A 10,036-nucleotide genomic window follows, 5' to 3' on the forward strand; every position below is an offset into this window, starting at 1 on the left:
TGTGAACAATTTGGGGCAGAGGTTCTGAATTGGCGTCCAGGGAGTGTGTGAGCACAGTTTCGTTACGATCAAGCCAACGATGTCGGAGATTAGCTGCTCACAGACTTACGGACACACACACACACACACGGACGGACGGACGGACGGACGGACGGACGGACGGACGGACGGACGGACCGACGGACCGACGGACCGACGGACCGACAGGGTGCAAAACATACTCTCTCGCCATGCCTTCCGGCCTGGCAGAGACAAGTAACAAAAAACGCACTTAAAAAAACAAGCTGACTAAGAACAGCATCTATCTTCTCTGAGCCAACTCTTTACGGATTCCTTAAAATACACATAAGAACTAATAATAACCTTAAGGGACCACTTTGGCCATTTTCAACCATGCTCATATAATTGGTCCTACTAATGCTCATTATAAGATGGCACCATTTCTGTCTACTCTGTGAGGAGGGCTCTGGACAAACAGTGACATCATCGGTAGGCAGGTCTGGTAATTTAAAACACGATTTATTTAATTTTAGTTTTCTGTTTTTATGCAAGTAAAATGGAGTGTGAAAATGCACCTATTTTATGATGTGGCACCCAAGTCCCATTTACTATAGAGAGGGTGTCTGTGTGTCTGTCTGTAGCTAATCTCACAAACTGCTGGAATGATCAGTGCCAAATTCTGAACACTGCCAGCAGGCCAAGGAAATAAATCCCAAAATAACTTGCGTGCCGCTTTATCTTTTGTAGCTTCCAGTGTGAATGCAGCATTAGACCCTGCCTTCTTACACTTGCAGTGTCAAGACTATTAGTGTACTCTTTACCTCGTAATCAACTCTGAATATGATTAACATTTGAATGCACTGTACTGCATGTGCTATATTGACCTATTGAGTTGTGTGCTGTATGCCCATATCAATAGTCTTGCATAAAATCACTTCATTTTGGGTTGGTCAATGAATAAAACAAAAACCGGCATCCATGTCAATACAGTTTGTCTGATTCTGACATTCTGAAATTGTTACTCATATTGAGAATGCTACCGTATTTTGACGAGATGGAATAATAGGCTACTGATTCAAGCACAGAAGTGGAGGTATTACAATTTTGAAAATAACTACTTTCCAACACTGTTCTCATTTTTACTGTGCTCAGACGGTAGCTGGGATCATGGACAGAGAGCACTGCAAAGCACTTAAAAACACTGTTTCATTCATCCTGCCAGATATATTCCCTTCCCTGAAACTTGAATTAGTTTGAAGTGTGTCCACCTCAAACTAATTCAAATACCATGACACAATTTAATCTGATCAATAACGAAAACTTGGAAGACATCATACAGCATCTGAAATCCTCCTCCTGTTGCCTTGATATTCTGCCAACAGGCCTTAAAAAATATCTAATTGCAAGGCCTCAGATCTTATACAAATTGTCAACATCTCTTCAATCCGGTGCTTCCGACAGACCCTGAAAACAGCAGTCATCAAGCCACTCTTAAAAAATTATAACCTAGACAAGTTACTATCAAACAATTATAGGCCCATATCAAACCTCTCATTTCTGAGCAAAATTATTGAAAAGGTATTTCAACAACTGAACAACATAATGGCCTGGATATCTTCCAGTCAGATTTTCAACCACACCACAGCACTGAGACTGCTCTTGTTAAAGTTTTCAATGACATCCACTTACGGACAGTGGCAACATTTCTGTCTTAGTATTACTAGATCTCAGACACATAACAATTGCCTTGCCTTGCCTCCTAAAAAATGGAAACGGAAGAGAGATACCAACAGCCAAAGTGGATAGTGTAATTGTTTTTTGCATTCCTCTGGTTGGCCTGGATGCGTTACCCTCTCTAACACAAGCCTTTTCTTGGTCCATATGTGCTCAAACACATTTCCATGTCAGTGAGGTTTGGGAATATTCTGCTGCCACTCAGAAACACAGTTTAATGATCAGTTCACATCAGATCTACTCCATAGTATTAGACAGCATGACTTTCACATGGCCACTGAAAACAAACAGAGAGGCAAGGAAATATAGGTGGAGAGAGAAAGAAAGAAAGAAAGAAAGAAAGAAAGAAAGAAAGAAAGAAAGAAAGAAAGAAAGAAAGAAAGAAATATTGAGATGAGGTATCTGGGGGGATTGTGTGTCTCTCACAATGTAACCTAATTAGATTGACTTGCTAGTGTTGCTGTAGGGCGAGAGAGATAGAACAGAAACAGAAAGAGAGAGTGGAGCAAGAGGAGAGGAAACAAGAAGAGAGCTAATGGCACAAAGAGTTGAGAGAAGAGAGGAGAGAGGAGAAGAAAGGAAAGCGGATGGAAGAGGAGATGCCAGAGAACACAGTAAACCATCCTTTATTCCTTATTCCCCTCTATTTCTCTCTCTCTCTCTCTCTCTCTCTCTCTCTCTCTCTCTCTCTCTCTCTCTCTCCATTCACAGGAAATTGCTCTGAGACTCCTAAAGCTCCTCCAGCAGTGTGTTCTCACCTGGGAGCTGGCCCCAGTCTGCCATCCACGCCTCACACACTTACAGCTTTACGTGTGTTGCCATCAGCTCGGCCAATTAAGACCCACCCCACCCACCATACCCCCAACCTCCCCCGCACCCAATCCCCCCTTCCTCAGTCTGATGCTTGGTTAGTGGAATGAAAATAAAGTAGAGGGAAGCCTGCGGTTTCTGACGTGTGATTAAAACACTGGTTAAAGAGTTACCCATCCAAGTGCCATAATTCACACGATCACACGAAAAAACTAAAAAAACACACACACACACACACACACACACACACACACACACACACACACACACACACACACACACACACACACACACATACACATCCACACACATGCACACAGGACCTGAAAACCACTCTCCCCTAAATATGAACAAATCTTATAAACCTTATAAACCATTATCACTCCTCTAATGAAGTACAAACCTTGCATCCTGTGTGCAGAGGAGAAGATAATACCATGTATGTGTATTAAACCTATTCTAAAACCTTATACATTGCAGAGGCAGTGAGCTTATTAGGCGTGCATTTTTAATGGTACCTCCAGAGACCTGAGAGAGAGCCCAGGCTGCTTTTCACCCATAGTGGGGCTAAAGCTGCCATATAGCTCACAATATATATTATGTACAGTACACACAGATATATAGAGTTGTGTAAGGTTAGACTTATTGACTCCGTATAATTAATGCACAGCCTGCGGAACAGCTGAAACAGCGGGAAAAAGCTAAGTTAGGATTGTGCTGTTGGAACAACCTAGTCACCAGAGAAAATGTTAACCATTGTATGATTTCTGCAAACCACAAGAAAAGTTGAATGTTGACGTTTTTAACCTCAAAACATGCTCATCAACGTTTCCAGATTCGGACCGTGTCGACTCAATCCTAGATTTCCAGCCTGTCTCCAGTTTATTCTCTCTATTTATCAGATAGATAATGATGAATTCCCATGGGGGTTAATCTGACCAGTGACATTATGTTGGGTAAGCATGTGCGGATACAGAAACTGACTGACTAAGCTTAAGGCGGCCCTGTGTTTTTTCTAATGGCCAGGTGTTTTCATGCCCCCTTTTAATGATCAGATATTTTGATTTAAAAACAAAAACAAAAAACATTCATTGTTCAGGCCGTACATACAATATGTACATATACAATATGTTGTAACTAACTACTAACTAACTAATCATGGATAATGTCTGTGCATCTTATTTAAAAAAATCATATTCGCTCTATGATTCTGAAGGACAGGAGGGAAATGGGTAAAGGAAAATGAATCTTTGGATCTTTAATTAAAACATTAAAGGGCTCAATAAAAGGAGATTTGTTCTACAACAATATGAGGCGACTCGTGCATGACCTGTTTTCCTTGGCTATGGCAAAAGCAGGAAATCTTGACTCTTTTACCAGCTGTAGAAAATGTGACCCAGAGATTAAGCAGCTTATTTGAAATCTATCATGATTGTTACGGTAATTGGAAAACCATCCATATTAGATTGTGGTGTCTATACTGAGCAGTTCTGTAAATGTCATGACTAGTACAGTAGGTTGTGTCTTAGTGATTTGTGTGATGTCATGACTAGTAGTTTGTTTTTGAATTGTGTGGTCTAGCCTACTCTACAATCTTAATGTTTGCTGTGTGAGTTGTGGATGCAGTTCCATGTAAAAAAAAAAAAATCTATCTTCAACCGCTTATCCGGAGTCGGGTTGTGGGAGTAACAGTTCCAGCCGAGAGCTCCAGCCTTCCCTCTCCTGAGCAACATAGCCACTTCCTCCTGGGGGATCGTTCCCAGGCCAGTGTGGAGATGTAATACCCCCATCTGTTCCTTGGTCTGCCCCAGGGTCTCTTCCCAGTGGGACATGCAGCGAGGACCACCCTAGGGAGACGCTCAGGAGGCATCCGTACTAGATGCCCGAACCACCTTAGCTGGCTCCTTTCCAAGCGATGGAGCAGCGGCTCTACTCCGAGTCTCTCTCGGGTGACTGAACTTCTCACCCTATCTCTAAGGGAGATGCCAGCCACCCGTCTGAGAAAACTAATTTTGTCCGCTTGTATCCGTGACCTTATTCTTTCGGTCATGACCCACACTTCATGACCATAGGTGAGAGTAGTGAATTGTCATATTTCACCCTACTGTAGTGACCCACAATAAACAAACTGAGAGAGATATTCCCTGGATTTGTGCCTTTAATAGTGAGATTTTATGGGAAGATGAGTGAGTGGCGGGAGTTACTTTAGTTCCGGGTTCTGGTGTTTATTTTCTGGTAGTGTGGAGAGTAGTCTGGGAGACTTCGCCTCAGAGCCTGGACAGCAGGGGTGCAGCCACTGCGTTCTGATTCAAATCAACAGCCAATGAAGAAAAGGGGGCGGGATCCACATGCAGTGGGTGTTGCATGTAAATAGGAGCGACGGGATTGTTGTGTACTGCTGTTTGCCTCTCGTCGGACTGTTTAGCTCAGATTCTGAGCGTAAGTTACATCCCGTCCACAAATACTAGGGCTCTGGCCCAGAAGTTTCCTCGCCCCTCCCGTTTGTATGCGAGAGCTGGCGAAAACTTCTGGGAACTTATGTTCCCAGATTATGTGGAGAGTAAACAGACTAAACTCACCTCCATCTCCTGTTTCGTTTTCTACACTTCCACACTACAAACTTTCCCCTTATTTTTCCAGGGTAGTATGAACTAAAAAGAAGATAATTCACTTTTGTAAAGTCCTGTAAAATTCTGTTGCTCCAATTCCAGCTTCGGCCCACAAACGTTGCCAACGGTGTTTGTTGGAGTGCATGGACAAGTCGGAGACACCGCAGTGGAATCGATCCCCAGTTTCCACGGTGGTGAGCAGGAACTTCACCCCTGTGGCACCCGGACCCCCTTCAACTCCAGGAATATCTGAAACGTAGAGCATATGAAAAAAGAAAAACAGAACCAGTGAAATACGTTTCATGGCACCGTGGCACGGCACGGTTCGCTTTGTTCTCGTAGTCGGAAAGAACCATAAGTGTTTCCACCAAGAACATGTTTTGAGACAGGAATCAGGATAGGTATGACCTGATCTATTATGCGCTTCAACGGCTAATACACACTCACATTCCATATACACGTGAGCAGTCACATAAAATTTGTAGGCCTAAATGTAGGCTTACATATGGTACACATGACACACACCCACATGCATCATGTCAGCAAGTCTGTACACACACACTTGCTGGTCAGAGAAGGAAAGGTCTCACTAAGTGACTCTCATCTGTAATGGTACTCCCACACACTTCATTTGTCATGCTCTGCTTCCCATGCAGATGATACACACACACACACACACACACACACGCGCACGCACACGCACACGCACACAACACACACACACACACACACACACACACACACACACACACACACACACCTGAACATAGTTCATCATCCCTCCCACCAGCCACAGTGAAAGAGCTCATTTATAATCATGAGTCCCAGAATGATTATAATCCAACACTTCACACACTTGCACACACGCACACGCACACACACACACACACACACACACACACACACACACACACACACACACACACACACACACACACACATGCGCACACACAGCCCGCGGCTGTAAAGCCTACTATTAGTCTGTCTGACTGATAGGAACATACAATAGGGGGAAAGGGTTATGTACTGCATGTAATGGTGTGTAATGGGAGTATTTGTGAAGGTATTACAGTAATCTGATTACCCAAGCGTGGGATTGAACCCCAGCATCCATATTCTGGGGGAACATTAGCCAAAAATAGCACATCTACAACCTCACAATGTTGCGACGCATTGTGAGCTTGTAGATCAGTTATTTTGGGTGAAGAAATTTGGTGTAGAGGGGGGGAGAAAAGCGGCCCAAGCACCGTTAGTAACTCAGGTCCGTTTTATAAGTAGGCTATATAGGGTTTAAGTGGTTTAACATGACAAAGTAGGTTGTGTTTATTAATCTGACGTGAATGTAATAATGCAACTATTTCTTTACTGAAAGTACTGATACATATCATTTTCATATGGCACATTAACATTATTTTATGGATGATAATGGCCGAGAAGTAAATGATTGAATAAGTAAATCATTAGCAAGTTCCTAATGGTGATAATGAAACCCATTCACCTGCCATTCTTCGTCCCCCAAGTCCTTTAGTAAAAAGATTAAAGTTTACTGTCTGCACCTTTGCTTTAACATAGACATATCATTGCTGTCGGGCAGAAACCTTGTATCTCCCCATTTCAACTGTTTTTCTGTTAATGCCCTACTTTGTCATACTACAGTGTCACAAAAGTGGCAACAATAGCTGATCTAGTTGTAGACGCTGTATTTCTCGTTATTTAACGTTATTGATACACTAATGAATCTTTTTTATTAATTTCCGCAGAACATGACAGATATATGAAAATGAAAGAAAGAAAGTAAGAAGTAAGAAGTAAGAAAATAAAGTGTATTTCAAACACTCAAATGTTTATGGGGTGCATTATGTTTTATTCATAGAAATAAAGATATGAGCAGTGTTGAAACGAACACATAGTCTGTAGGATCTGAAACTTGCCTAATGAATGAACTGCTTGCTCTTACCATTGTTTTTCATTAAACATTCCAGTATCTCTCTCCCAGTTTAATCAAGTGGGACACTTTCACTTTTGGCAGATGACACAGTAAAAGTAGCTTAGGTCTTTGGCCGGAAAAACACTGATTGTTATTATTTTTTTTTTACCCAAACTTGGTTAGACTAAGGTAATAGTGCAAATGTTCTTATTGAAGCAGTTCAAGCTTGTGCTTTCTTGTTACATCTTGTGTGTACTAACAGGTACATGAGAGTAAAACTGATTTTTGCTCAGCTTCCTTCAGACAATGCAGCAGCACAGGCAATGTGCAGTCATTTACTTAGACCTTGATTTCAACAGTGACATGAACACAATTACAAAGTCAGCCCACTATCACCTTATAATTATCAAAGATTAAAGGACTTGTGTCTCAGTAAGATTTGGAAAAAGGTTGTCCATGCTTTCATCTTCAGTATACTCGTGTTTAGGTCTCCTAAAGAATCGAGTGCAGCTGATCCAGAACGCTGCTGCTCGAGTCCTTACTAATACCAATAAAGTGGTCCATAGCACTATTTACACTGTCAAATAACTGATCTCAAAATATACTGTTGGTTTATAAAGCATTGAATGGTTAACTTTAGGGCCAAAATAAAATTCTGAATTTGTGCTACATTATGATGAACCACACAGACCTCTCAGGCTTTTATGCACCACATGGAACAAACTCCCAGAAAACTGTACAACTGCTATTTTAAAACAAGGTTGAAGACCTTTCTGGTTGCAGCTGCCTTTTTTTTTTTACAAAAAAAATAAATTAAAAAATCCATATTCTTTTCCTCTATAATGTTTTTTTTTAAAACCTTTTTCCATTCAAACATAACTATAAGTAAGTAGGTCGGAGAGGCTTATTGTCGGTATCAGCCGAGAATGTGGGAGTGTATCCCCTTTACGATGCGTTCGACCCCTAGGAGATGGATTCCTGAGGTGGAGCGCCACACCTATAACATCCTTTTATGATGTGTTTCTATTGCACTCTCTTAATACTCTCTTCAATGCCTGAAAGGTTCTATGACATTCATTTTCACTGTTTTAATTTAACCCAAAAAAACTGAACTTTGAACATTCAGTGGATTTCACAGGTCTGGGGTTTTTTGAATAATTAGGCTGAAAAGTAATCTGGGATTGGCCCCTTGACTTTGATGTCATAGTCACTTAATCCAGCCTCCTCTCCTCCCCGCCCCCCCAATCCCCTATCCTTTCCTTTGGGGGGGCGGAGCAGAGGCGATGATTGACAGGCAAAATCCCTCAACAGCGACACCCGCAGGAAAAGATTACTTTTGACATTGCAGTTGAAAAGGCTTTAGAAATGTGAAAGAAAAACACCTGCAATGGCTCACTGGAGTTTTCAGTTAAAACTTTGTATACATGTTTGAAGGACCATGACAAAGACTTTTAATGTGTTGTAAAACTGAATGTCATGAAACCTTTAATGCTTAAAGTTTTATGTTAACAATTTGATGTTGAAATATATACAAACTTGCCTTGCATTGCCTAAGAGAATGTGACGTCACACCATTGAAAATAACAGCTGAAAACCTCACAAGATGGCCCCAACTGTCCATTGAACTCAATGGACGGGGCGGGGCGGTCCCTCGTTCTAAATATTATCAGAACGCTGAGGCACACATGCACTGTATACACACACACACACACACACACACACACACACACACACACACACACACACACACACACACACACACACACACACACACACACACACACACACACACACACACATTGCAGCTGTGACATTCCTATAATTAACTCAGTATATCGCTTTCATGATGTTGAAATATAACACGACGTAGCACTGAAGGCAATTAAAACAGGGGGTAATGTTAAAACAAATGATAGCTAATTTAATGGGAAGAGAATTAAAAGTGAGATTATTAGACGACACCGATTAGCACAGATTTAGTGAGGCTAGAGAAGAGGAGAGGAGGAAGAAAATACAGTTTTCATTATATTTCTTTGACCATAGAAATATAATTTATATTGCATAATATACTGTACCAGCATGATGAGGCAGTGACCCCCTACTCCTACTACATAATATTGTGTGAAATTGTTTTGCATTTTAAACTAGGCCTCTGTCCCTCCAACTTCTGATCTGTATTTGTTTTAGAAAGCCTTCTATTCTGTTATACAGCTGGATGGAAAGGTATTGTATTGTGGTCTTGCATAGATTTGTCAAGTTTGTTGATCTCAGAAACTTCTTCATGCGAATAAATACGTTTTTTTTTTAAAGTGTAAGGACCTTAAAGGTCCTTACACACCGGCGAATATGCGAATATACGCAAAATTCGGACTCGTTCCGAATAATTAAAAGACGCTTTTTCGCTTCGCGAAACTGATGTGGACGCTTGCATTGACTGTATAAGGTTTAAACATTTTTTTATTTATTCGCATGAAGAATTCGCCCCGGTGTGTAAGGACCTTTAGGCTGGTTTTTATGCCAAAACCCGCTGCAGTGGTGTCCTATCAGAACTTAAACAGAGATATCTAACCTAGGTGGTTCACAAGGTGACATACTCTAATAGCAGAGGCTGGAAGAGAATAAGTGGAAAGAGCTCTGTAGAAGCACATAAGTATCTGGGTTGTAAAGCCAAATACCCCGGTTAGCACAGAGTGTGCTGATCTCTCTCCTGGTAAGAGTTTAGAATGGGTTGATGATGTGAAAATTGATTCTTGAAGACGTAGTCTTTATTAAATCTATGTCAAAGAGTTGCTTTGGTGCTTTAGTTTGTTGTCAGTGAGCCAGGTGCAGATTCTTCCGAGTTCAGAGTGTCGATAATAGAAGCGTCATCAACCTCCCACACTGAATGTAAATTCACCGGACAATCACCGCATCCATTCACACATAGAATGGTTTTGTTTTACCCATACTTAAGTCA

Source organism: Gymnoscopelus braueri, assembly GCF_963280865.1.
Source record: "Gymnoscopelus braueri genome assembly, chromosome: 1".
NCBI lineage: Eukaryota > Metazoa > Chordata > Actinopteri > Myctophiformes > Myctophidae > Gymnoscopelus > Gymnoscopelus braueri.